The following is a 27,532-nucleotide window of genomic DNA, read 5'->3' on the forward strand; positions in this document are numbered from 1 at the left end:
CAGTGCATCATGAAGCTAAACCCATCCTTCCAACTGTTTGATCCTGACATCCTCCTGCACTCTGGTTATATCACTCTCCATGTGGGATCCCTCACTGTATGGGTCTAATTGCTGCGTTTGCAAGTGTCTCTCACTCTTGCAGCAACGCCAAATCTTGAGCCAACAGAATCGGCCACTCCAAAGAGACACAGCAGCACAGGCCAGGGATGGAAACTGGGATTTTCCAGATCTCTATGGGACCCAGTGCCGTTATCCATGTGTGACACTCACTACATCAGTCCAATTACCCATTCTGTCTATTTCTCTGTCTGCTGGATGTACTCAGGGTCTTCTCGACTCAGTGAATCAGCTGCTGGTTGTCTCGTCCATCACTACATTAAAGGCACTTTGTCAGCCAGAGAGAAAAAGGGCAGGCAGATCTGGAGCCTTCAATAAATCCTGCAGTGACGTAAGATCACTCACAGTTGACAGAGCAGAGAGCAACGAGCGGGCTCCAAACATCGACTAACAATGGCTCAGTCACCACCTCCAATTTAACTTGCGCTGTACTGACACAGCTTAGGGAGTTCACAGTTATCAATCCAGACCTGTGCTTTCTTAGTGAGCATCAGTACAACAGAGGGGATTCCAGGCCTCCCACAAGAGGGTGGGAATGCTGCCTGGGATATTTCTGTTCTCTGTATCCTCTCCAACACTGTATCTATGTCATGTCTCATCGTCCAGTGTATTCAGTCATTTGTAACTCATTTATCGGATTCAGTCCTGTAACCTTCTCACTTCCCTATACACCCTCCACATATTTGAAACTTGCTGCATTCCAGACGACCGTCCCTATCACTGTAAATTGCTTCAGTGTCTAAAACATGCCTTACATTGGTAGTCTCCTCCTCCAATAACTGGAGACAGAGTCATGCAACACGGAAACAGAACCTTCGATACAACTAGCCGATGCTGACCACAGCTCCTGAACGAGTCTCGCGACCCTGCATTTGACCCATCTCCCTTCAAACCTTCTCCTCTCCATGTCCCTGCCCTAATGTCTTTTCCATGTTGTCATTGTGCATCTCCCCATCACTTCTTCTGGCATTTCATTCAATTCATGCCCCATGCTCTGTGTGGAAATTTTTTCCCTCCGATTCCTTTTGAGTCTTCCCTCTCCCACATCTTATTTCTGCATCGAGTTATGGACTCCCCTACCCTGGGGTAGAGACCTTCACGATTCACCTTGTGTATACCCCTCAGGTTGGCTTGTCATCCGCGTGTGACAAGCAACATGAGTTCGACTGGGACAACACGACTATTAAAGGACAAGCCAAACAGAGAACAGCCAGGGAATTCCTCGAAGCATTGCACTCATCTACAGATTCTACAACAAACACATCGAATCTATCAACAAACACATTATACCAACATACCGGCCCCTGCAGCAAATAGCTGGAACTAACAACCGGAAGCGGCAGAGACAAACCACGATAAATGCCGGAGGAAACATCACAGAAGCGCCTCACAGGAGGCTTCCAAGCACTGAGGATGTCATCTAGACAGGGGACGAAAAGGCTGCAACACAAATTCCCAGATCGGCGAACAGAATCACAACAACGAACACCCGAGATACAAATCTTCTCACAAACTTTGAATGCTCCATAATCTGCGAAACTGTCTCCAAACAAAATTGCTGTTCTTATCTCCTGGAAAACCTATCGTATACCACACCCTCCATGTCTAACTAACCCCCAGAACTTAAGCCTTTCGATATCTATATAGAACATAGATCGTAGAACATTACAGCGCAGTACACGCCCTTCGACCCTCGATGTTGCAGCGACCTGTCATACTAACCTTAAGCCCATCTAACCCACACTATTCCATGTAGTTCCATATGCTTGTCCAATGGCAACTTAAATGTACTTAAAGTTGGCGAGTCTCCTACCGTTGCAGGCAAAGCACTCCATACCTTTACTACTCACTGAGAAAGAAACTACCTCGGATATCTGTCCTATAACTATCACCCCTCAATTTAAAGCTATGCCCTCTCGTGCTCGCCGTCACCATACATGGAAAAAGGCTCTCCCTGTCCACCCTATCCATCCCTCTGAATATCTTAGATGTCTCTATTAAGTCACCTCTCAACCTTCTTCTCTCTAACGAGATCAGTCTCAAGTCCCTCAACCTTTCCTCGTAAGACCTTCCCTCCATTACAGGCAACATTCTAATAAATCTCCTCTGCACCCTTTCCAAAGCTTCCACATCCTTCTTATAATTCGACGACCAGAACTGGACACAATATTCCAAGTGCGGCCGCACCAGCGTTTAGTACAGTTGCAGCATAGCCTCATGGTTCCAGAACGCCATCACTCTATTAATAAAAGCTAAAGCCACTGTATGCCTTCTTAATAAGCCTGTGAACCTGGGTGGCAACATTCAAAGTTCTGTGCACATGGACACCGAGATCTCTCTGCTCATCTACACTACCAAGAATCTTACCGTTAGCCCAGTACTTTGCATTCCAGTTACTCCGGCCAAAGTGAATCACCTCACACTTGTCCGCAGTAAACTCCTTTGGCCACGTCTCAGCCCAGCTCTGCAGCTTACCTATGTCTCTTTGCAACCTACAACATCCTTCGTCACTATCCACAACTCCACTGACATTAGTGTCGTCTGCAAATTTACTAACCCACACTTCTATGCCCTCATCCAGGTCTACCTGTTCCGTCCCTAGTACTCTACGTTTGTGTGTGTTGTTCTTCCAGTCTATAAAACACACATTATGGTTGTAATCTGCCCCATTCCCGAAATAGTCCCCGTCTGTTTAAACAAGCCCTGTCCTACCAACACCCTTATCCCAGAAAATTGCTCCATCGCTCCCAATCTCCCCATCTCCACGAACTCATGCAGGCCTGACAGCTCTCCACATTTCTGAAACACCCTGTGGCTCTATGGTCCTCCCTCCTTTGAAAATACCTCCAGTCCCCATACCCCTCCAAATCTGGGTCGTCTGCTCCAGATCAAACCATTGCTGTCTCTGTTACTTCCGATAATCCTGGCAAACCTTCCTAATTGATTCTCTTCATTCCGACCCCATTCTCTCCAGCTTTCCAAAACCTCTTTCTGTCATTGTAACACTCTCTATTTCGAACATAGAACAGGAAAACACGGTACAGGCTCTTCAGCCATCGATATTGTGCTGACCTTTTATCCTACTCGATGATGAAACCCACACACTCTTCATTTTCCTATCACCTGTGTGCCTATCCAAGCGTTGCTTAAATGTCCCGAATGTATCTGACTCTAGTACCAGCGCTGGCAAAACATTGCACGCACCTACAACTTTCTCTGTAAAGCAGGTACCTCTGACATCACCCCTAAATCTTCCTCTAATTCCTTTCAAATTCTGTCTACTTGTGACAGCAATTTCTGTCATGGGAAGTATGCTCTGGCTATCCACACTATCTTTGCCTCTCATTAGCTTGCACGCATCTATCAAATCTCCACTTTTCCTTCTTTGATCCAATGAGAAAAGCTCTCACTCCCCCAACTGTTCCCTCGTAAGGCATGCCCTCCAGTCCAGGCAGCATCCTGGTAAATCTCGTCTGCAGCCTCTTAAAAGCTTCCAAATCCTTGGTATAATGTGGCAACCAGAACTGAAGACAATATTCCGAATGTGGTACAGCCAGGGTTCTGTAGAGCTGCAGCTCTTCCACTCAATCCACCTGCTCATGAAAGCCAACACATCATACGCCTTTTTAACAACCCTGTCAACTTAAGGGATCTGTGGATGTGGACCCAATATCTCTCTGTTCTTGAATACTGCCAAGAATTCAGCTTTCAACCCTGTAAAGGTTGAACCCTCTTAAGGTCCAATCTTAAATCCTCCCTACTTGGTACATTCCTCCAGTCACTGCAACACTCAAACTGCGAAACCGTTTCAAACCCCTACAATATTCCTTAGCTCTGTAACTTCCTTTATTAGCATCAACCCTCAAAATTAACGAAGCTTCTTTTTAGCTTCTGCAATTTTGCTAATATCAGCAAAATCTTCTCGTCCTGATATCCCTGCAGATCTCTGTAAGCCCCGCCACTCTGCAGTGCCCTTCTGGGGAACACTGCAGAGGAAGGACGAGTTGTAGAGTTCGAATCATATTACGGAGGTAGGAAGGGCTGCAAATGGAGGATGGTACAAATATAGAAAGGGATGCGGATTCTGCACGAGGTCTGAAGTAGCGGGATTCATAGAAATTGAAGGATGGGACCGAGAACGGGCTGTGTATCCTGAAGGACGTTACAATTTGAACAACAGATTTCTGATCGACCATTCGGACGATCTTGATGTCCTAATTCTGGAGACCTTCAAGAGAATAGGTGAGCACAGCTTCAGATTCCCAAGCTGGGAGATTTGAGTTCAGATATGAACCTATTTACCCATTCTGTCTGTGTGCCTGACACTAACTTGGTGCTGCCCTGTTATAAAGCACTATTCGTGCAATTGGTAGCCTCCAGGTCTACACGACTGACCAGAGCTCACCTCGTCAAAGCATCATTTGGAATGTTTTTTCAGAATTTTTTTTAAAGTGACTATTTCATGAGATGCCAGTAATTGGGAAGTTTCCATTTTGAGAGAATGAAATTTTTACCTTTAACCCTGACTCATGCAATGAAGTTTCGTGGATTCTGTTGTTGTCTGCAGATTATTACTCAGAGAATTGTGTGAACATAGAATCTGAGTGCAGATGGTCTTTGCTTGGGAGAGTGTGTATTTTACCAGTTTACTTCGGCTATGACATAGTGTTTCTGGCGAACGTATAACTGTGCAACTACCTCACCAACTGGTTCAGGGGTGAGTGCACTGGGAGCCGAGCACCCGGATATGAGAAACCTCATGCTGTTTGTGGGGCTTGGCACGATTCTTGGTGAGAGCAGGTCCCCGAGTAAATGACAAGTATGGACCTTGGGATCCTCCTGCTTTGTTTGACCTTGTGTCATATCGTTTTCTCCCTCTCATGAGTAATTGTGTCATATTCTCCAGTCCTGACAGTGTCCACTTCCCTGTAATCCCTTCCAGCTGTTGAATATATCCATTCTCTCTCACTCTCTCCAGCTCTTACAACCTGTCTTTGTCTTGTATCTCCTGTTGTCCGAATTGACTTTGCTCTATGTTATCGCATTGCACTCCTTAGGGCTGTGTGGAAATTGGTTTGGGCCACTGAAAAATATGATAACGTCCCCACTCTCCATTTTTGTCAAACAGAGTCTCCTTGTTTGTCTCTCTCCATTGAGGGGAAGGAAGCATTATTTCAGCATCTACCCTCCCCATTCCCCTGAGGGTCTGCACATGTTAATCAGGACAACTGTTCTCCCGATGACTCTCAGTGGCACAGCACCGAAGTGAAATGTTTATATTCCTCTATTTTCTGCCAGCACTTTCTTTTGTTTGACCCATCCATATTTCTGAAATCTTCCCAGTCTGGACAGTTCTCCACTAATTACTGAGAATGCTCCACCCTCCCTATCTCTGCAAACTCCTCAAACTGCTACAATCCTCCCTGTCTGTCTGAACCCCTCCAGCGTCTCCAGTTCATCCAAATTATTATATCCCCTACAGTCCTCACCATCTCTGTGTCCTTCAGTCACTACATTTCTCCATGCCTCTGGTAACCGCTCCATCCCCTTCAAATCTGCCTATCTCTGCAAGGTCCTCCAGTTCCAGAAAACATCCCTCTACGTGGAACTTCCACCAGAGACCACTTTCCTCCATAGCTCTGTAATCCCCTGTTTGTTCTCTCTATCTCTGTTCCCAGCTTCAGTTCGGACAACCCTTCTTCCATGTGCAACTTCTTCAAGTCTCTACAATCCTCCCAGTCTGTGAAACCTCCACGAGACCATGCAACTGTATCACTATGCCTGACAGCCTGCAGTGATTTCAAACTTCCGCACGTCGATACCATCTCCAGTCTCTAAGCCCCTCCCTATCATGGTGAACTGCTCCAATCTTTACAAACTTTCCTGTCTGTGTACACCATCAGTTTGATACATCTCTTCTCATTTCTGTAGTGTCCTGCAGAGTCTAAAATCCTCCCCGTTTTTGTGACTTCTGCCCATCAGTAGTACTCTCCCTATCTGTATAAATGCCTCGAGTCACTACAACCACCTTTACTGTGTAGCCCCGACCCGATCCCAAAGCCATCGCTATCTGTGTAAACTCTTTCAGGTCTGTATCCTCCAACTTGCTGAAACCTGTTCGACCATTGCAACCCCCATTATTTCTTAACATTGGTTAGTCTCGAAAACCATCCCAATCAGTGTGATATCCTCAACTGCGTACAACACTGTCTGTGTAATCTCTTCAAATCCTTCATTTCCTGCATACCTTTGCATTGGTTGACTGCTCTGAGGCTACTGTATCCTCGTTCCTATCTATAAACAGTTCCATTCACTGTACCCCGTCCTTTGCTCATTAGTGACTCGAGTCTCTCACAACCCTCTCCACGACTGTAACCTCCTCCTGTGTCAACAACATTCTCTCTCTCTGAAATATCTTCAAATGCTTAAAATCATCTCTCCCTCTAACTTTCTTCAGTCCATAATTTGCTCCCTATCCCTGGAACATTGGTCTAGTCCGTACAACACTCCAAAACCCTGTAATATTATACTGTCTATAATTTCCTCCCTAACACTGTAACATTCTACCGTGCATACCACCACCCTGGGCCTGAAACGTTCTCCAGTACATGCCTTCCTCACTATCCATTTAATATCCTGAAGTCCATACTAACCTCCCTATCCCTCTATTTTTTTCAGTAAACAACATACTCGCTATCCTTGCTATATTCTCCAAATACCAAAACTGTTGTTAAATATACCACATCCTCGAATCCTCCGAATAGTTCTGCACTCTGCTCAACGTAATCCCTGTAAGGAGCCACAACACTGCACACTTCCCGATCTGCAATCAAATCAAAGTGGCGCTATCTCTCATTTCTTCCAAATAATCAATCATTTTTCCGTGAACATTCTCTAACACCTGTAACTATCCTTAAGCCTGTAACATTGTCATGCCGCCATACGTCTCTCGAACTTCATGACTTCCTTGAGCACTTTGGTTCCAGTGACCACAACTGTCTTAGTTTAACATAGTTATGGATAAAGGTAAAAGAGGTTCAGGATTGAAGATCTAAACTGGAACAGGGCCAGGTTTGGGGCAATTACGCAGGATCTAGCAGGTGTCAATGCATTGAATTTAAAATTGTACAACGATCAGTTTTAGTCCAATTCGCTTTGGAAGAACTGGTGATCACTGTGAAAGATGAAAGGCCTAATCTGAATTTGTTTAATATTACTTGTCATGACACTGCCATTCTGTTGCTATAAATTCTGTGCCTTATGATTGTGCTGCACAATCACCGAATGAAGAAGCAGTGCTCTGAAACCTAGTGCCTCCAAATAAACCTGCTGGACTGTCAGCTGGTGTTGTGTGATTTTTAACTTTGCCTACCCCAGTCCAACAGCAGCAACTCCATATTATGACAACCATCCATTGGGTGAGTCTGTTTGGAGGAAAAGGAAAAACTGGCAAATGGGAGGCTTATAAAAGTGTGATATCACGAATCCGGGCCAGTATGCCCCGTTAGGGTGAAGGAAAAAGCTGGCAGGTTTAGGGATCCCTGGCTGATGAGGGATATTAAGGCTCTGGTCCCGAAATGAAGATTGCATGCATTGGGTTGGGGCGATCCCTATCTACCTAAGCTCTTCTAGTTCTAAAGAGACGATCAATCTGTGGAGAACCTACAACCTTGCAACACTCCCAATCTGTAGAACTGTATTCAATGTCTGTGACTCTTCTGATCCAGCTCCTCCAAGACCCACTATCTATGTGACATCTTCCCATTTCCAGCACCCACCCTGTCAATGTAATCTGCTCCAGTTTCTCCATCAATCTATTCATCTCCATAACCTTCTCCAGTTCTTACACTCCTCTCTGTGTAAACGTCACCCTCGCCTACAACCCTTCCCACTTTGACCATACTGGAGGAGGTTACAAATGCTCCTTGATCTGTGAACGGTCTCAAATCAAAATTGCTCTCCATATCTCTTGGAAAATCTGTACGATTCCACACCCGCCATATCTAAATAACCTGCAAATCCTCTTTCTCTGTGATCTCATTCAGTCCTGACAATACCCCAATCTATGGAGCCACTTTAATCTTCTCTTGTTGGGTAATCCCTTGAAGTTCATGGTGATTTCAGATCTTCGCACCATCCGCAATCTTTGAGACTCTCCAGTTTCTAGAAGACTCACTTTCAATGCCAGCTCATCCAATCACTACATCCAAGTGTAACCACCTGATATTTCTCCAATTCTTTGATCTTAATCGGTTGAAACTGCAGCCTCCCCAATTCACCCACTAACCCTCCTGACCACAGGAACCTCTTTCAGTTTGTGCAACCCTCCCCATCTGTGCAACTGGCTCCAACACAGCAACCTGGCATTCTTCTTTGCCTTCCTATCTCTGTAGTCTACAGAACCTAGAAGCCTTCTTGTAATTGTAAACATCTTCAGTCACGACAACCATCCATATCTCTGTTAATATACACAATACTCTTCCCCCTGAAACCGCCCCTGTCTGTGCCTCTCAGTCTGCCTGCCTCTCCTTACATCCATTCCTATCCTTATCTCCCGAATCTCCTTGCATCCATTCCTGTCCCTATCTCCCTCTATCTCTGTAAATTCCTCCAATCACCAAACCCCTTTGTCCCACTAACATTCTTGACTACATGTAACTCTGTTTAACTCTAACATCCTCGAACCTCGGAAGACTCCGTATCTCTGTAACGTCTATACATCCGTTCAACTCCCCCTCCCATCCACCGGCGCCCCAACTAATGAGGAATGACTCCCTGTATTCGCCCTAATGCAGATGGAATGACAGTGAACAGATCTCATGGAACTGTCATTCTGGAGATGTAGCTGCAGAATGACCATCGCTGGGAAGGGAATGTTAAAGAGTTGTTGGGATCGAGGCAAGAGAGGCAAAAAACCAACAAGTTGTGAATAAAGGATGAGGTTAATGCATTAATAAAGTAGCCACGTGGAACTGAAGATCAAGATTTGGAGTCTATTTGGGTGGAACTGAGAATAAGCAAGCAGCAGCAACCGTTAGCAGGAATTCTTTTAAAGGCACCAACCAGTAATAGTAATTTCAATATAGTTACAGTCAGGACACTGAATGTACTTGCAGCACGGGCAGTACAGTAACTGTGTGTGACAGTGATTGCCATCCCGACTGGATAACTAATGAGTATAAGGGAATCCTGGAAGGTATGTGAGATGGTTTTCTACAGCATCATATCAAGGAACCATCAACAAAATTATCTATGGTAGATCAAATGCTGTGAAAAAAAATACCTAATAATCCCATTATAAGGGAGTTTTGTGAGCCGAGATCCATAATGTTATAATGTAGGTACTGAGTTTGAGTTCAGACTACGAGATGTAGGAGCGGAATTAGGCGATTTGGCTTATTGAATATGCTCTGCCCTTCAATCAGTTCATGGCTGATCTGATACTCTTCAACTCTAATTTCCTGCTTTGTCCACAAAACCCTTGTTTCCCTGATTCATTAAAATCTGACTAAGACTGTTGTAAATATTCTTAACGAAGCAGCCTCGACAGTAACGAATTCCCACAGCGTCACTATCCTTTGAGTGAAGACATTTCTAAACATCGCCATCTTAAGTGCGTGAGCCCTTGCTGGGAATTTATGCCCTCTGGTTACACATTCTCACAGCAGTGAAGGGAAAGGAATTGAAAAATATGATTATTACAGAGGACATGAAAATTGCTGGAGTTGGGGTTAATGAGCAAGCATATCCAAGGTTACAGGAGTTTACAGATCAGATGGAAAGATGCACAAAGAAATGGCAAATTAAGTTTAATCTGTACAAGTGTGAGGTAATGTCAAATTCAAGAAGAAACTTAGGATACAGAAGGACATTGATATACAGAAGGATCTTGGTGCAAGTCAGTAACTCCCCGAAAATGGCAACAGACATGTTTCAGATGATAAAAAAACACAAATGGATCACTGGCCTTCATTGGTCACAATGTTGAGTATAGCGGTTTGCATCTGATGTTATGATTGTCTCAAACGTTTGTTTGGACACGTTTTGAACACTGTGCGCAGTTCTCATCTCCACACAAGATGAAGGATATGGAGGCTTTGAGATGGTGCAAAAGAGGTTTATCAGCACGTTAATTGTGTTAGTCTTTTTTTAAAAGAGTGTGTTAGCTGTAACAAAAAAAAAAACAAATTTGGATTGCTTTGCGAGAGTATCAGAGACTGGCAGGTGAACAGGTACAAAATGTAACATTGGGAGAGGGATAGATAATGTGGATAGTCAAATCTCTTTTCCAATGCAATTACTAAAGTGCCTAGGTTTAAGGTGAGAAAGGGAAAGTTTAAACAAGATGTGTGAGGCACGTTTTGTTTTTAAACATAGAGAGTGGAAGTTACCGAGGGAGGTCGTAGAAGGAGAAATGTGAGCAAAGCTTTGAACTGACATTTACCCAGGAACATGAACAGGCAGAAAATGGAGGGCTATGGACCACGTGCAGGTTGATAGTATGTGTTGAGAACAGCATCATGGTCGGTACAGCCATAGTGGGCTGAAGGGCCTATTGCTGTGCTGTACTGTTCTATTTTCCAAGTTCCAATCATCTACCCAGTCAAAGCCCTTCAGAATCTTGGATGCTACATTCCATTTCTCTCTCATTTGTTTGAAACTCAATGGGTTCAACCTCAATCTCCTCCACCACTTCTTATTAGAAAAATCCTCCATTCCCAGGATCAGCTGATTGACCCTTGTCTGTCCTGCCTCCATTGCAAGAATATCTTTCGTTCAGATACTCAAACTGTTCATAATATTCTAGGTGTGGTCTGACTCGTATCTTGTATAACTTTAGCAAGACCTCTCTATTTTTAGATTCCATTCCCTTTGTAATAAATGGCAACATTTGATTTGCCTGCTCTATTACCTGCTGACCCTGGAATCTACCTTTTTCAGGTTGATAAACAAGAACTCCCATTACCCTTTCTGCTGCCAGTCTGAAAACAAATAGTGTTAATCTGAAAGTAAGTTTGAAAAGACATATCAATAAACAATAACTGGACCTTTAGAAATACATTTTATAAAAGACAATGTGTTTTTGAGCATGTTGGATTTTATTTGTTGGTGTCAATATAAATGGTACAATAGATAATGTTGTAGGAGGGGGTTCGTAGTACGAGGAAAATGTTTTATTTGAATTTTCGGAAGCCTTTACGTCAGGTTCAGTCATGGCTAAAGTGTAAGTTGTTTGAGAATGGGGCCCATTAAATGTCAATAATGTCGCCTACGTGTGGAACGAGAGGAGTCGGGTGATATATTATACAAAAAATGTCTTGTCAGTATTTATTGTGGAGAAAGACATGGAAGCTTGGGAACTTGGGAAATAAATAGTGATGTCTTGGAAATAATCCTCAACAGAGAGCAGAAAGTGCTGGAATCTTAAAACAAATAAAGGTAGATCAATCCTCAGTAGCTCATTAGGTCTTCTTAGAATATTGTGGGAAGCTAGGCAAGAGATTGCAATGACCCTATCAGAGATATTTATATTATCAACAGATACAGCGAGGTGCCGGAAGACTGGAGAGTGGCTAATGATGTTCCATCACTTAAGGGACGCAGGGAAAAGCCAGGAAATTACTGCCCAGTGAGATCAGTATTGGGTAATTTGATGGAGGAGATTCTGAGAGGAAGGAGCTACGTATATTTGGAAAGGCAATGACTGATTAGCAATAGTCATCATGGCTTTGTGAGTGGAAAACCGTGTTTCACAAACCGGATTGACTCTTCGGGAAGGTGGCCAAGAGATAGATGAAGGCAGATCAGTGAACATTGTCCACATGGACTTCAGCAAAGCATTTGACAAGATTCTAAGGGATGGAGAACATCTGGTCAATAGGAGGAAGGAAATTAACTTAATGTTGAGAAGGCAAGGATCAGACAGGGCTCTAGAGGGTTACTTGGGGCGGCACCATGACACAGTAGTTAGCACGGCTGCCTCATAACACCGGAGTACCATTTTCGGTGCCAGGTCCGGGCGACTGTGTGTGGAATTTACACATTCTCTCCATGTCTGCATGGATTTACTCCACGTGATTCGGTTTCCACCCACTGTGCAAAGATATGCAGGTTAGGACACTCAGCCATGCTAAATTACATGTAGTGTTCAGGGATGTCTAGGTCTGGTGCATTGTTCAGGGAAAATGTGGAGTGATAGGGTGGGGAAATGAATCTGGGCACAGGGTGGGGAAATGGATCTGAGTAGGATACTGTTCATAGGGTTGGTATGGAGTTGTTGGGTCAATTGGCCTACTTCCACACTTTAGGGTTTCTCTGAAGGTAGATAGAAAGGAACTGAAGAAGAGATTTCGGACAGCTAGAAGGGTGTATGAGAAAGCATTGTTGGGAAAGATTAAGGAAAAACCGAAGGCATTCTCCACTATGTGAGGAACAAGACGAACGCCAAAGTGAGGGTAGGACCGATCAGGGATAGTGGAAGGAATTTGTGCTTGAAGTCGAAGGAGGTAGCAGAGGTCCTTATTGAATACTATGCCTCAGTATTCACTACTAAGAGGGACCTTCTCATTTGCGACGACAGCGCGAAAAGGACTGATATATGTGAACATATTGATGTTAAGAAGAAGGATGTGCTGAGAACTTTGGAAAGCATAAGAATAGATAGGTCCGCTCGACCAGACGGGATATGGGAGGCAAAAGGTGGTGGGACACATTTTGTGTCTCTGACTGGACGCGTGTGACCAGGGGTGTAGTCGCTCCACTGTTGTTTGTCATTTGGATAAATGGTTTAGATGGGAATATTGGTTTCGTAGAAGTAGGTTTTTTGGGTGACACTGAAATTGATGGTAAAGTGGACAGTGAAGAAGGTTATCTGTGACACAACAGCGTTAACAGATCTGGTGTGATAGTGGGCTGAATAATAGCAGGTTGAATTTAATTAGATAAATGTGAAGAATTCCATTTTAGTGGAACAGTCAAAGGGGAGACTTTTACAGTTCATGTTCAGGCCCTGAGTAGTGTTGTCCATCAGAGACCCAGGGATGAAGGTACAAAATTCTTTCAAAGTGGCATTACAGATGGAACAGGCTGGAGAAACAGACGTTTGGAATGGTTACCTTCATTGGTCAGAGCATTGAGAGTAGGAGTTGGGATATCATGGTGCGTCTGTACAAGACAATGATGGGGGCACCATTTTTGATCAGTAGAAAGAACTCGTCTGTTTAGCTTACGTCCTTTAGGGAAGGACATCTGACATTCTAACCTGATCTAGATGATGTGCGACTCCAGACCCACAGCAATATGATTGACTTTGGACTCCCCTTCGGCAAGTAGCAGTGGGGCAAAGATTGCTGGTCCAGCCAGTGACACCCACATCCCATCAATGAATAAATAAATATACATGTATCCCTCCTTTCCTCTGCAAACACCTCCAGCTGCTGCAATTCGTACTGGCTTTGTAACACCGTTCTAGCCCTGACCGTTCTCTGTAACACTCTCACCACCTCCAGCAACTTCACCTCTCCCTGTTCCGGTCGTGTCAATAAACCCTGACAATGATTCTCCTCCTGCTAGCAGACCCTTTGCAATCGCTTTAAAACTTACTCCTAAAACACTCTCTCACTTCAGGATTCAAGTACTTTTTAGTGATCTTCTGTGTCTTGTAATCTAATATGACCCATTTTGTCCTGAATGAGAGATAGATGGAAATTCTTGCTGAGGTGTTGTCTGTTTCAATGGAATGTCCTCTTGTAGAGTGTTTTACACTGTTCCTTCAAATATTTTCCACTGTCCATTTACAGACACACATTTCAGTCTGTTTATCCTGTTTACCTTGGTCAATTCTACTGTCAAACTCATGTAACTGTCTTTTTTTTGTTTATAGTTGCAGATTGTCCTTTCTGTGATTCACTTTAAAACGTTATATTTCTTTAAACACCACTTTATCACAATTTCCCGGAGGATCACTCCAGGTAACATTACTCATTCATAAGGGTCGATCTGAGATAGTTACATCCCTAGCCAGTTGCACAATGTGTTATTCAAAGAAACACTGAAAAGAAAATCCTCTGAACTCCTCTTCCAATATCATTCTTGTCAGTGAGCTTGTCCCAGATTATGCGAATATTGAAGTTTCCCAAAATTATCACAATGCCTTTGTCAAACAATTCCAATAAGTTCCTTTTTAACGCAGTGACGAGCAATGAAATGCTGTTCGATGGCCTAAAACTGTTCTATTGATTGTGTCCTTCGCAAGTATTAGCCAGAATTTACATTCCGACTGACTCTAGTTCATGATCTGAGCCAAATGCTTTCTCTGTAATGCCTTTGTTACCCATTATTTGTTAGTGTTGTCCATTTTACCTCAGTTTGCACAAGGTTATGAACCATTGAAGATTTTTGTTCGATATGTAACCACATCTCTCTGTGTCTAAATATCTTATACCTCTGGATCACAAATCCATCTACATTATTGCAGATACTTTGTCCATTCCCAAAAAAAATACTCTTCCCCACAATTTCCTGTCACAAACCTATTTACTGATGGACAGTTTTAGATAATCTCTGTCCCTTCTTGTTGCTTTCTGTTTGTCCTCAGCCACATCCCGATGTTGTTCCGATGCTTCACCTTTTCTCTTTGCATTTGGAAAGCTCCTTTCACCTGAACCCTATCCCTGCATCCTCTCTGTCAGTTTAACGCCCTGTCTGTAAACCTACCGCATGATTAGCCAGAACACTGGTCCCAGCACAGTTCCAGTGGGACCCAGTCCAATGGCATCATTTTTATTCCCTCGTATGATGTGGGTGTCTCTGATTGGCCATCATTTCTTCCCCACACCTCACTGCCGTTGAGCTGAGTAGCTTGCTCGTCCATTTCAGAGTACAACTGAGAGACAAACATTTTGCTGTTGGGATGTCGTGCAGACTATGTGAGGATGGGCAGATGTCCTTCTCTGAAGGACAAGTGGTTTTATAATGTCTTTTTTGTACATCAGCAATGGTTTCATACATATTAATGGTTTGTTAATTGCAATTTAAAAAAAGAAACACACATTTAAAATTCCCCATTTCTGATGATGGGATTCAATCCTGCCTCCCGTGAACATTAGCTGAAGTTTTGAATCCATGGTCTAGCAATAATACCTCGAGGCCATCACTTTGCCTGCTTACTGGTTGCTCATCCATGACCACTGATACCAGTGCATCATGAAGCTAAACCCGTTCTTCCTACTGGATAGTGTGATCTTGAAATCATCCTGCACTCTGGTGATATTACTCAGTCTCTCCATGTGGTATCCCTCACCGTGAGAGTCTAATTGCTGCTTCTGTCAGCGGTTCTCACTCTTGCGGCTACTCCAGATCTTGATTCAACAGAATTCTCCACTCCAGAGAGACGCAACAGCACAGAACTGGGATGGAGACTGGGAATTTCCAGATCTCTGTGGTGCTCAGTGCTATTCTCCATGTGTAACCCTTACTGCATCAGTCTAATTTCCCATTCTGTCTATTCCGCTGACTCCTGTTGGTACTCAGGAAGGTCCTGACTCAATAGACTTCCTAACTGCTGGGTGTCTTATCCATCACCTCATTGAAGATGGTTGGTCAGCCAGAAAGATAAAGGGTAGGGAGATCTGGAGCCTTCAATAAGTCCTGCAGTGAGGTAAGATCACTCACAGTGCGCAGAGCAAAGAACAATGGGAGAGCTCCAAATACATGTTAAAAAGACATGACAGATACAGTGCTGGAGGGGGAGCAAAGTAGAGACTTATTATTAAATACTAAGACTAAATATTCTACAACACTGTATCTTTGGCATATCTTGATGACCAGTGTCTTCAATAATTTGTAACTTATATAACAGTTCCTGTACCTGTAACCTCCTCCCTTCCCGATAGACCACCCACATATTTGAAATGTGTTGCATTTCACAATACTGTCCCTATCTCTGTAACTTGCTTCAGTGTCTACAACATGCCTTATCTCTATAGTCTCCTCCTCCAATAACTGGAGACAAAGTCATGCAGCATGGAAACGGTTCCTTCAATCAATCTAGTGCATGCTGTCCAAAGTCCCTAAATGAGTTGTGTTTCCCTGCATTTGACCCGCATCCCTTCAAAACTTCTCCTCTCCATGTAAAAGACATTTGGTAGGTACATGGTGTAATTATGCTTTTCTGTACCACTTTTCCTGGAAGCTCATTCTCTGTGTGGAAATGTTCTCCTCCAATCCCTTTTAAGTCTTTCCTCTATCACCTCATATTTATCCGTCAAGAACATAGAACATGACAGTCCAACACAGGTCCTTCAGCCCTTGATGTTGCGCCAACCTGTGGAACCAATTTGAAGCCCATCTAATCTACACTATTCCATTCTCGTCCAATCCAATGACCATTTAAGGGCCCTTAAAATCGGCGACTCTGCTACTGTTGCAGGCAGTTCGTTCCACACCCCTATTACTCTCCGAGTAAAGAAACTACCTCTGGCATCTGTCCTATATCTATCACTTCCAACTTTAAGCTATCTCCCCTCGTACTAGGTATCACCATCCGAGGGAAATAGCTCTCACTGTCCAACCCATCTCACCCTCTGATTATCTTATATGTCTCAATTAATTCGCCTCAAAATTTCTCGAACGAAAACAGTTTCAAATCCCTCAGCCTTTCCTCACAAGGCCTTCCCTCCAGTCCAGGTAACATCCTAGTAAATCTCCTCTGAATGCTTTCCAAAGCTTACACATCCTTCCTATAATGCGGTGAGCAGAACTGTACACAACATTCCTGCCGCACCAGAGTTTTGTACAGCAGCAACATGATCTCATTGTACCGAAACTCAATCCCTCTACTAATAAAAGCTAACACACCGAATGCCTTCTTAACCAACCTAACAAACTAGATGGCAACTTTCAAGGATCAATGTACATGGACACAAAGATCTCTCTGTTCATCGACACTACCAAGAATCTTACGATTAGCCCAGTACTCTGTATTCCTGCTACTCCTTCCAAAGTGAATCACCTCATACTTTTCCACATTAAACTCCATTTATGGAATTCTCAGTACAGCTGTGCAACTTATCTGTATCTCTCTATAACCTACAATGTCCTTCACCACTATTCACAAATCTACCGATCTTAGTGTCATCCGTAAATTTACTAACCCATCCTTCTATGCCCTCATCCAGGTCATTTATATAAGTGACAAACAACAGTGGACCCAAAACAGATCCTAGAGGTACCCCACTAGTACCTGAACTCCAGGACCAGTATTTCCCATCAACCACTACTCTCTGTCTTCTTTCATTGAGTCAATTTTTAATCCGAACTGCAAAATCACCATCAATCCCATGACTCTATATTGTTTGATTTTGCTGCTCGTTGGATGCTGCCTGAATTGCTGTGCTCTTCCAGCACCACTGATCCAGAATCCATTGTCTGCAATAGCCGACCGTGGGGAAGCTTAACGAACGGTTTATTGAAATTCACATACACCACATCAACAGCTTTACCCTCATCCACCTGTTTGGTCACCTTCTCAAAGAACTCATTAAGGTTTGTAAGGCACGACCTACCCTTCACAAAACCGTGTTGACTATCCCTCATCAACTTATTAATCACGAGATGATTATAAACCCTATCTCGTACAAGCCTTTCCAACACTTTAGCACAAGTAGAAATAAGGCTCACAGCTCCATAGTTGCCACGGTTGTCTCTACTCATCTTCTTGAAGAAGGGAACAATATTTGCTATCCTCAGCCTTCTGGCACCATTCCTGTACACAATGATGACATAATGATTAAAACCAAAGGGTCGGAAATCTCCTCCCTGGCTTCCAAGAAAATTCGAGGATAAGTCCCATCTATTTTCACACTTCCAAGAATTGCTAATACCTCCTCTTTTTGCACTTTAATCCCATGTAATAATGGACTCCACTACCCTGGGGTACGGACGTTGGTTAATCAACTTACCAGTAGCTCTCATGGTTTTATAAATCTTGAGAAGGTCACCCCTCAGCCACCTAAACCCAATGGAAATACGAAGGACAATGATACAAATATCTCTGCGCAGATCCCCGCCACTACGTTGTCACAATATTCTGCGATACACTTGTTCAGGACCTAGGGTTTTCTCTAGCTTTGTGTTCTAAGACCTCCAGCACCACCTCTTCTGTAATGGGGACTCTTTACAAGCCATCACTGTTTCTTTCCATTTGTTTCCTTGTCTTTATCCATACCATGTTCTGACATGAGATATTAATTTCGGATCTCGCCCATTTCATGTGGTTCCACACATGGATGGCCTCACTGATCTTTGTGGGGCCCTATTGTCTCTCTCGCTGCTTTTTTGTGCTTGAGTGCTGTAGAAAATTATTTGCATTCTCCTTAACCTTATCTGCCAAAGCTGTCTCATTCCCGCGTTTTGCTTTCAAGCTTATCCAGCCTCTCCGTTTCTGTCAAACACGCCAGTATCAGTAACATCATATTTGCTTCATTTACAGTTTCAGGAAATGCTTCTAAATCAGAATGATCAGAATTCTACGCAAAACTCCAAAGCTGTGCTGACTATCTCTAATCAATCCTTGCCTTTCCAAATGCATGTAACCCCTGTCCTGCGGAATTGTTTCTAACAACTTACGTACCACTGACATCAAGCTAAATTGGTGTGTATGTCCCTGGATTTCGCTTATACTCCTTCCTCAATCTTGACACAACATTAGCTACCCTCCAGGCTTCGAGCTCATCATATAGCTCTCAGTGATAGAAATATCTCTTTAAAGGGATCCCGCAATTTTTTTTCCTGAGTTTCCCACAATATCCTGGGATATCGAATTAGTTGCGAGGGGTTTGTCGACATAATATGGATTTCAAAATCTCCAGTACCTCCTGTTCTGTTATGTGGACTATTTTGAATGCATCACTATTTATCTCCCTGACTTTCCCAGTCTTATTTCACAGTAAGTTCAAAAAGAAATTTTCGTTTAGGATCTCAGCTATCACCTGTGGTTTCACACTTGAATGGCCATATTCTGTCCCTAGTTAATCTTCTGTTGTTTATATAGTTGTGAGGCTTTTCCTTCGCCAGATCTGAAAAAGCTCTCTCGGGTCGCCTTTGGGGCTTCCTAATTTCCGTGTATTACTCCACCCGCAGTGTTTTTCAAGGGATTCACTTCATCCAGTTGGCTATATGTGACACCTGCCCCCTTTTTACTGGCCAGAACCTCAATATTCCCAATCATCCAGTGTTTCCTACTTGTGACAGCATTGTCCTTCACACTAACAGGAATTTGCTGACCATGAACTCTCATTTTATCTCTCTTTTGAAGGTTTCCCGCCTGCCTGACCTCCCTTTACATGCAAATAGCCTCCACGAATTAACTTTTGAAAGGTCTTGACTGATAACTTCTCGTTTGAGACAAGGCCAATTTCGATCGTTAACGTTTGGACCATCGCTATTTTCAAACTAATAGAATTGTGGTCACTTTGCCAAAGTGTTGCCCCACTAACACCTCAGTCCCTTTCCTTACAATGTTTATCAAGGGGAAGTCAGGATTTATCCCTTTCTGCAGTCCGACCATTTACATTTTGACTGGGAGAGTTTTCTTGAATTAGCCTAACAAATTCCTTCCATCCTGAACACTCTGGCAGTCCCGGTCTACGTTCGAATGTTAAAATCCCCGACCATTCAACACTATCATTCTTACAGATATTTAAGATCTCCTGACATAGTTCCTGGTCAAATTCCCGCTGACTGCCGGGAGCCTGTTGTCCACTCATATCAAAGTGATGAGCCATTCTCATTTCTCAGTTGTATTATTATAGCTTCACTGGGCGTTCCCCAGGAATATCCTCTCTAATTACTGTTGTGATGTTTTCACTGATCAAAAACTCCAATCCCCCTTCTCTATCAGCTCCTGTTCTATGCTTCTTGTAGTATCTGTCCGTGAAACATTGAGCTGACAATCCTGTCCCTCCCTCAGCTGTGTCTCTGTAATTCCTGTGATATCCCAGTCCCATGTTCCCATCCATGCCGTGCGTTCATCTGCCTTACATGTCAGGCCTTTACATCAAAGTAAATGCAGTTTAATTCATCAGTTTTCCCTCAGTGACTGCTGTGCTCTTGCCTGCCTTGTCTATTTAAATGACTCTTGAAAATCTGTCCCAGCCTCAATCTTCAGACTGTAGCATGAGACCATCTTCATCACTGTGGACAACACCCTCACCTTTCATGTCACCTGTAAATCTACTAATCTACTGCTTTCAATTCCAAGTCATTAATGTACATAATAACCAGCATTGGTTCCTGCACAGATCCCTGTGATACACCCGCTTGTGAAAGAACTTCAAACACGAAAACCAACCCTCCACTGGCTGTGGATCCAAATGCCAACTTGCCTTGGATCCCATTGGCTCTTCCCTTTTGCACCAGTCTTCCATGTGGAACCTTGTCAAAAGCCCTAATGAACTCCATGGAACCAACATCACCTGCACTGCCCTCATCAATGTCCACAATCGTAATTTCAAACAAAATGCTCAGCTGAATTTGGGAGAGGATCTCACATTACGAATTCCTTGATGAGTAACCCAAATCAATCTCTGCCTTTCCAACTGTTTAATCATCCTGTTCCCCAGAATTGTTCTCAATAATTTCCCTTTCCCTGCTGTCAGACTATCAGCTCTGAAATTACCTGGCCTATCCCTGCTGCCCTTCTTGAACAAAGGAACCACATTAGCTATCCTCCAATCATTCACGACTTCACCTGTTGCCAGCATAGTATTAAAGATATCCGCCAGGGCCCCAACAATCTCCTCCCTTCCCTCCCATAGCAACCTGACATTCATTTCATTGAGCACTGGGGATTTCTCCACCTTTATGCCTGTGTAAACATTTAATACCTCCTCCTTATTGATCATAACATGTTCTGGAAAAGATTAGATTACTTACAGTGTGGAAACAGGCCCTTCGGCCCAACAAGTCCACACCGCCCTGCCGAAGCGCAACCCACCCATACCCCTACATTTACCCCTTACCTAACACTACAGGCAATTTAGCATGGCCAATTCACCTGACCTGCACATCTTTGGACTGTGGGAGGAAACCGGAGCACCCGGAGGAAACCCACGCAGACACGGGGAGAACGTGCAAACTCCATACATTCAGTCGCCTGAGGCGGGAATTGAATCCAGGTCTCTGGCCCTGTGAGGCAGCAGTGCTAACCACTGTGCCACCGTGCCGCCCATCTAGCCATCCCAACTGAAATTTCAGGCTACACTGTCTTTCTCCTGTGTGAATACAGATGGGAACTATTCATTGAAGACCTCATCTACTTCCGCCGGCTCCATGCACAGATTGTTCTTTTGGTTTCGAACAGGCCCAACTCTTTAGCTGGGGATCATCTTCCTCTAACTATATTGATAAAATACTTTGTTGCCTTTTCCTTAATAGTATCTGACAAGAATATTTCTTGTCCATTGTAAGTCCCTCATTTCGAAGAACCCCTTGCACTCTATATACTTGTGAATGGCTTCGCCTGTGTTTATTGCATTGTATTGTCTATATAAAACTCACAATATCGCTTGATCAGTATTCGTTGGAATTGCTGCCTTTACTATTTCCTCGTTATGAACACACTGACCCTGAATTCTCATTGTATCAGTACAAAATACTCCAACTTTCCACATATAAACCCAATTGCCGATTGTTCTCCCAGTCTATGTTTGCCAGATCCTATCTCATGGCAGTGATGCTGATAGGAGACAGCAGGACAGACATAAAATTGTGTAGCTGCAAAAGTAACCCCAGGATGGTGTGCTGTCTCCCGGGTGCCAGATTCAAGGTTGTCTCTGAGCGGTTACACAATATTCTGAAGGGGGTGAGTGAACAGCCAGAGGTCATTGTGCACATCGGTCGACATGACAGAGGTAGACAATGGGATGGGGTGCTGTGAAATGAGTATCAGACATTAGGTAAGAAGTTAAAAAGCAAGACCTCAAGGGCAGTGACCTCCAGATTACTCCCAGGGCTACTCGCCAGTGAGGATATACATAGAAAGATAGGTCAGATGGATGTGTAGCTGAGGGGCTGGTGGAGGGAGAAGGGTTTTCAGTTCTAGTATCTCTTCTAGGTGACCTGTACAGGAGGGATGCGTTGGACTTGAATCAGAGGGGCACCAGTATCACTGTGGGAAGATTTGATAGTCTTATCCTGGAAAGTTTAAACTAGTTTGGCAGGGAATCTGAATAAGAGAGGGATCATCGAAAAGTCAGGGGGTAATACATAGAACATAGAACAGTACAGCACAGAACAGGCCCTTCAGCACACGATGTTCTGCCGATCACTGATCGTCATGTATGCACCCTCAAATTTCTGTGACCCTATGCATGTCCAGGAGTCTCTTAAATGTCCCCAATGACCCTGCCTCCACAACTGCTGCTTGCAACGCATTCCATGCTCTCACAACTCTCTGTGTAAAGAATCCGCCTCTGACATCCCCTCTATACTTTCCTCCACCAGCTTAAAACTATGAGCCCTCGTGTTAGTCATTTCTGCCCTGGGAAATAGGCTCTGGCTATCGACTCTATCTATGCCTTTCATTATCTTGTAAACCTCATTTAGGTCCCCTCTTCTCCTCCTTTTCTCCAATGAAAAAAGTCCGAGCTCAGTCAACCTCTCCTCATAAGATAAGCCCTCCATTCCAGGCAGCATCCTGGTAAACCTCCTCTGAACCCGCTCCAAAACATCCACATCTTTCTTATAATAGGGCGACCAGAACTGGACGCAGTATTCCAAGTGCGGTCTAACCAAAGTTTTATAGAGCTGCAACAAGATCTCACGACTCTTAAACTCAATACCCCTGTTAATGAAAGCCAAAACACCATATGCTATCTAAACAACCCTGTCCACTTGGGTGGCCATTTTGAGGGAACTATGTACCTGCACCCCAAGATCCCTCTGTTCCTCCACACTGCCAAGAATCCTATCCTTAATCCTGTACTCAGCTTTCAAATTCGACCTTCCAAAATGCATCACCTCGCATTTATCCAGGTTGAACTCCATCCGCCATCTCTTAGCCCATCTCTGCATCCTGTCAATGTCCCGCTGCAGCCTACAACAGCCCTCTACATTAGCCATCAAGAGCAAGATCCCTATTCAGGATATCCAGGGGCACAGTCAAGGGAGGGAAAAATACGAGGCCTGACTGGTAAGGCAGACGAGCTCAGAGCATGGATTGGCTCTGGGAACTGGGATACTATAGCCATTATAGAGAAGGGCAGGTCTAGCAGCTCAGTATTCCACGATACAGAAGCTACAGGCGTGACAGAAGGACAAGTAAGTGAGGAGGGGGCGTTGTCCTTTGGACAAGGGAGGGCATAACAACAGTGTTTAGTGAGGATACTCTTAAGGGGTCATCAAATAAGGCCATATGGTTCGAATTTAGAAACAAGAAGGGGTGGTTCGTCTGCTGGAACTGAATTATAAAGCCCCAAATAGCCAGTGGGTACCAGAGGAGCAAATGTGTGGAGATATTGCCGATGCCAGTCGGAATAATAGTGTAGAATTGTTTGAGATTTTAATTCTCCTGGATTGACTGTGCCAACCAGAGAGTAAGAAGTCTGCAAAGAGTGCAGTTTGTCCAGTGTGTTTAAGAAAGCTATCTAAATCAAGGTATAGAGGGCCAAACTCTAATCAAGCAGACGCAACACTGGACCTCCCCTCAGAAAACGAGGTTTGCAAGTGACTGAAATGTCAGTCAGAGAGCGCTTTGGCTGCAGTGACCACAACTGTCTTTGAATTAACATAGTTATGGAAAACGATCAAACAGGTCCACAGATTAAGGTGCAAAACTGGAGCAGGGCCAGTTTTGGAACAATTAGGCAGGATTGAAAAGAGTTCGATTGGTTGAATTAAAAATCGCACAGCACCAGGTTATAGTTCAACATAATTATTTCCAAGCACGAGCTTTCGAAGTGCAGGTGATCATCCTAAGAGATGAAAGGCTGAAGCTAAGTTTGTTTTTTATTGCATTCCATGACACCGCCGCGCCGTTGCTATATGTGTGTCTTATGATTGAGCTCCAAACCAACTGATGAAGAAGCAGCGCTCCGTAACCTCGTGCCTCCAAATAAACCTGCTGGACTGTCAGCTGGTGTGTGTCACTTAACTTTGCCCACTCCAGTCCAACACAGGCTACCATTAATTGGGTGAGACTGTTTGAAGGAAAAGGGATGACTGGCAAACGGGCGGCTTTTAAAAGTGTGATCTCTCGAACCCGGGGCAAATATGTTCCTGTCACAGCGAAGGGAAAAAACTGACAGATTTTGAAATTCGTGGCTGATGAGCGATATTGAGGCTCTCTTCAGGAAAAAGAAAACTGCATACATTGGGTTGAAGCTGTCCGTATCTTCTTCCAGTCGCAAAGACATAATCAATCTGTTGGAACCCTGGAATCCTCTCAGGTCCATTCAGATCTCCCGATCTGTCGGACTCACTCCAATGCCTGTTACTCTCCTGATCAAATTCCGAAAAGATTCACTATCTGTATAACATCCTCCCGTGGCTATCGCCCACCCTGTCATTGTAAGTTCCTCTAGTGTCTCCATCCATCTACTCATCTCCATAACCTTCTCCAGCTCGTATACACCTATCTGTGTAAACGTCACTCTCCCCTACAAACCTTCCTACTTTGACCAAACTGCAGGAGAATGTTAATGCTTCCTTATCTGTGAAACTCTCTCCAACCAAAATGGTTGGCCTTATCTCCTGGTAAGACTCTCAGACACCATACACTCTATATCTAAATGACCTGCAGAACCTAAGTCTTTCTATAACTATAAGCATCTTCAGTTATGGCTCCCCTCCATATATATGTTTGTTCTCTCAATCTATAAAACCGTGTTGATCTCCATAATCTGCTCCATTCACCTAAAACACTCCTGTCTGTGCAAACCAGCCCTATCCTACCAAGATCCTAATCCCTGTAAACTGCTCCATCTCTCCCTAACTCCCCATCTCCATGAGCTCCTGTAGGCCCTACAGCTCTCCACATTTCTGTAACCTCCTGTGGCTCTATGGCCCTCCCTCCCTGTGAAACAACCTCCAGTCCCCACATCCCTCTCAGTCTGAGTCGTCTGTTACAGATCAGTTTGCAAGTGTTACCTCCGACAGTCCCAGCAAACACTTCCTATTTGTCTCTTTTCATTCAGATCGCATCCTCTACAGCTTTCTGAAACCTCTTTGTGCCATTGTAACCCTTCCTATTTAGAAAGTAGAACAGTACAGCACAGTACCCTTCAGACCTCAATGTTCAGCCGAACTTTTATCCTCCTCTAAGATTAAACTAACCCACACGCTCTTTATTTTACTTTGAATTATGTACCTATCCAAGAGTTGCTTAAATGTCCCAAATGTATCTAACTCCAGTACCACTGCCGATAGTGCAATCCACGCACCCACCACTCTCTGTGTAAAGCACAGTACAGGCCCTTCAACTCTCGATGTTGTGCTGAACTTTTATCCTACGCACCCTATATTTTTCATATCATCCATGTGCCCATTTAAGAGTTCCTTAAATGTCCCGAATGTATCGGACTCTACTACCACTGTTGGCAGTGCATTCCACACACCTGCCACTCTATGTGTAAAGATCTCACCTCTGATATTTCCGGTAATCATTCCTTCGTTTATGCCTCCTCGTTATTTCCATTTTTGCATTGGGAAACGTCTCTGATTATCCTATCTATCTAGGGTTCACATCATCTCGTTCAAGTCTATGAAGTCACCTCTCATCGTATTTCGTTCCAATGAGAAAAGCCCTAACTCCCTCAACGTTTCTTCATATGGCCTACACTCCAGTCCAGACAGTATCCTGTTCAATCTCCTTTGCACTCTCTCTAAAGCTTCCACATCTTTCTGATAATGAAGCAACCAGAACTGAACACAACATACCAAGTGGGGTCTAACCAGGGCTCCATAGAGCTGCAGCATAACCACTTGGCTCTTAAACTCAATCTCCCTGCTTATGAAAGCCAATCAAACAAGGCAATCAACTTGAGAGGCAGCTTTGAGGGATGAATGGATATGGACCCCAAGATTCTTATGTTCCTTCATACTGCCAGGAATCCTGCTTTTAAAAACCTGCAAGGGTGTTCTGCGGAATCCTTTAAACTTAAACCCTCCCTATCTTGGTAACGTCCTCCAATCCTTCCAACACTCGTAAACTGGCAAACCTCTTCAGGTCCCGACAATCCTCTTTATCTCTGTAAACTCCGTTATTAGCATCTCCCCTCAAAATTACTGAAACCTCTTTTTGCTACAGCAATACCCCTGATATCTGCAAACTCTCCAGAATGGCTGTGCACTCTTCCAGTTCCCAGGCTGAAAGATGGGAGTTCAGATGTGAATCTATTTTCCCATTCTATCTATGTGCCTGACACGGACCTGGTGTGTCCAGTAGAAAGCACTCTCCCGGCACGTAGTGATCTCCAGATAACCGTTACAGACCAGAGCTCACCTCGTCAGAGTCTTCCTTTGAAAGTCCTTTATGTTTTCATTATTTCAAGTGGCAGTTTCGCAAGAGTCAGGAATTGGCGAGTTTCCATTTTGAGAGAATGAAAAAAAATATCATTGGGAAATGGGAAGCTTTCAAAAAATGAGATAACAGCTTGATGATTAGAGAAATTAATGTTTTAGTTAAGAAAAAATAAGTATATGTTGAAACGTGTGGTGCTGGAAAAGGGCAGCAGGCCAGGCAGCATCCGAGGAGCAGGAGAATCGACGTTTCGGGCATAAGCCCTTCTTCAGGAATAAGCATATGTCAGGTATTCAAAGTTTGTGCGAAGATTTGTAGCTCGGGTGCTCGTTGCTGTGATTATGTTCGCCGAGCTGGGAATTTCTGGTGCAGACGTTTCGTCCCCTGTCTAGGTGACATCCTCAGTGTTTGGGAGCCTCCTGTGAAGCGCTTCTGTGATCTTTCCTCCGGAACTCATGTTGCTTGTCCTCTGCATGTGTGAGCAAAACCAATGTAGTGTACAAAATCCCATGCAACGACTACACAAAACACTACATAGGACAAACAGGAAAACAGCTAACGATCCTCATCCATGAACACCAACGAGCCACGAAACGACACGACCATCTCTCCTTAGTATCCACACACGCAGAGGACAAACAACATGAGTTCGACTGAAACAACACTACGATTGTAGGCCACGCCAAACAGAGAACAGATAGGGAATTCCTAGAGGCTTGGCACTCATCGACAGATTCAATCAATCAGCACATTGACCTCGACCCTATATACCGACCGCTGCAGCCGACAGCTGGAACTGACAATCGGAAGTGGCAGATTCAAATGCGGGAGGAAAGATCACAGAAGCGCTTCGCAGGAGACTCCCAAGCACTGAGGATGTGACAGAGACAGGGGACG

The sequence above is a fragment of the Chiloscyllium plagiosum genome, unplaced genomic scaffold, assembly GCF_037043375.1.
Source record: "Chiloscyllium plagiosum isolate Xiang-an unplaced genomic scaffold, Cpla_swu_hap1 HiC_scaffold_45, whole genome shotgun sequence".
Classification (NCBI taxonomy): domain Eukaryota; kingdom Metazoa; phylum Chordata; class Chondrichthyes; order Orectolobiformes; family Hemiscylliidae; genus Chiloscyllium; species Chiloscyllium plagiosum.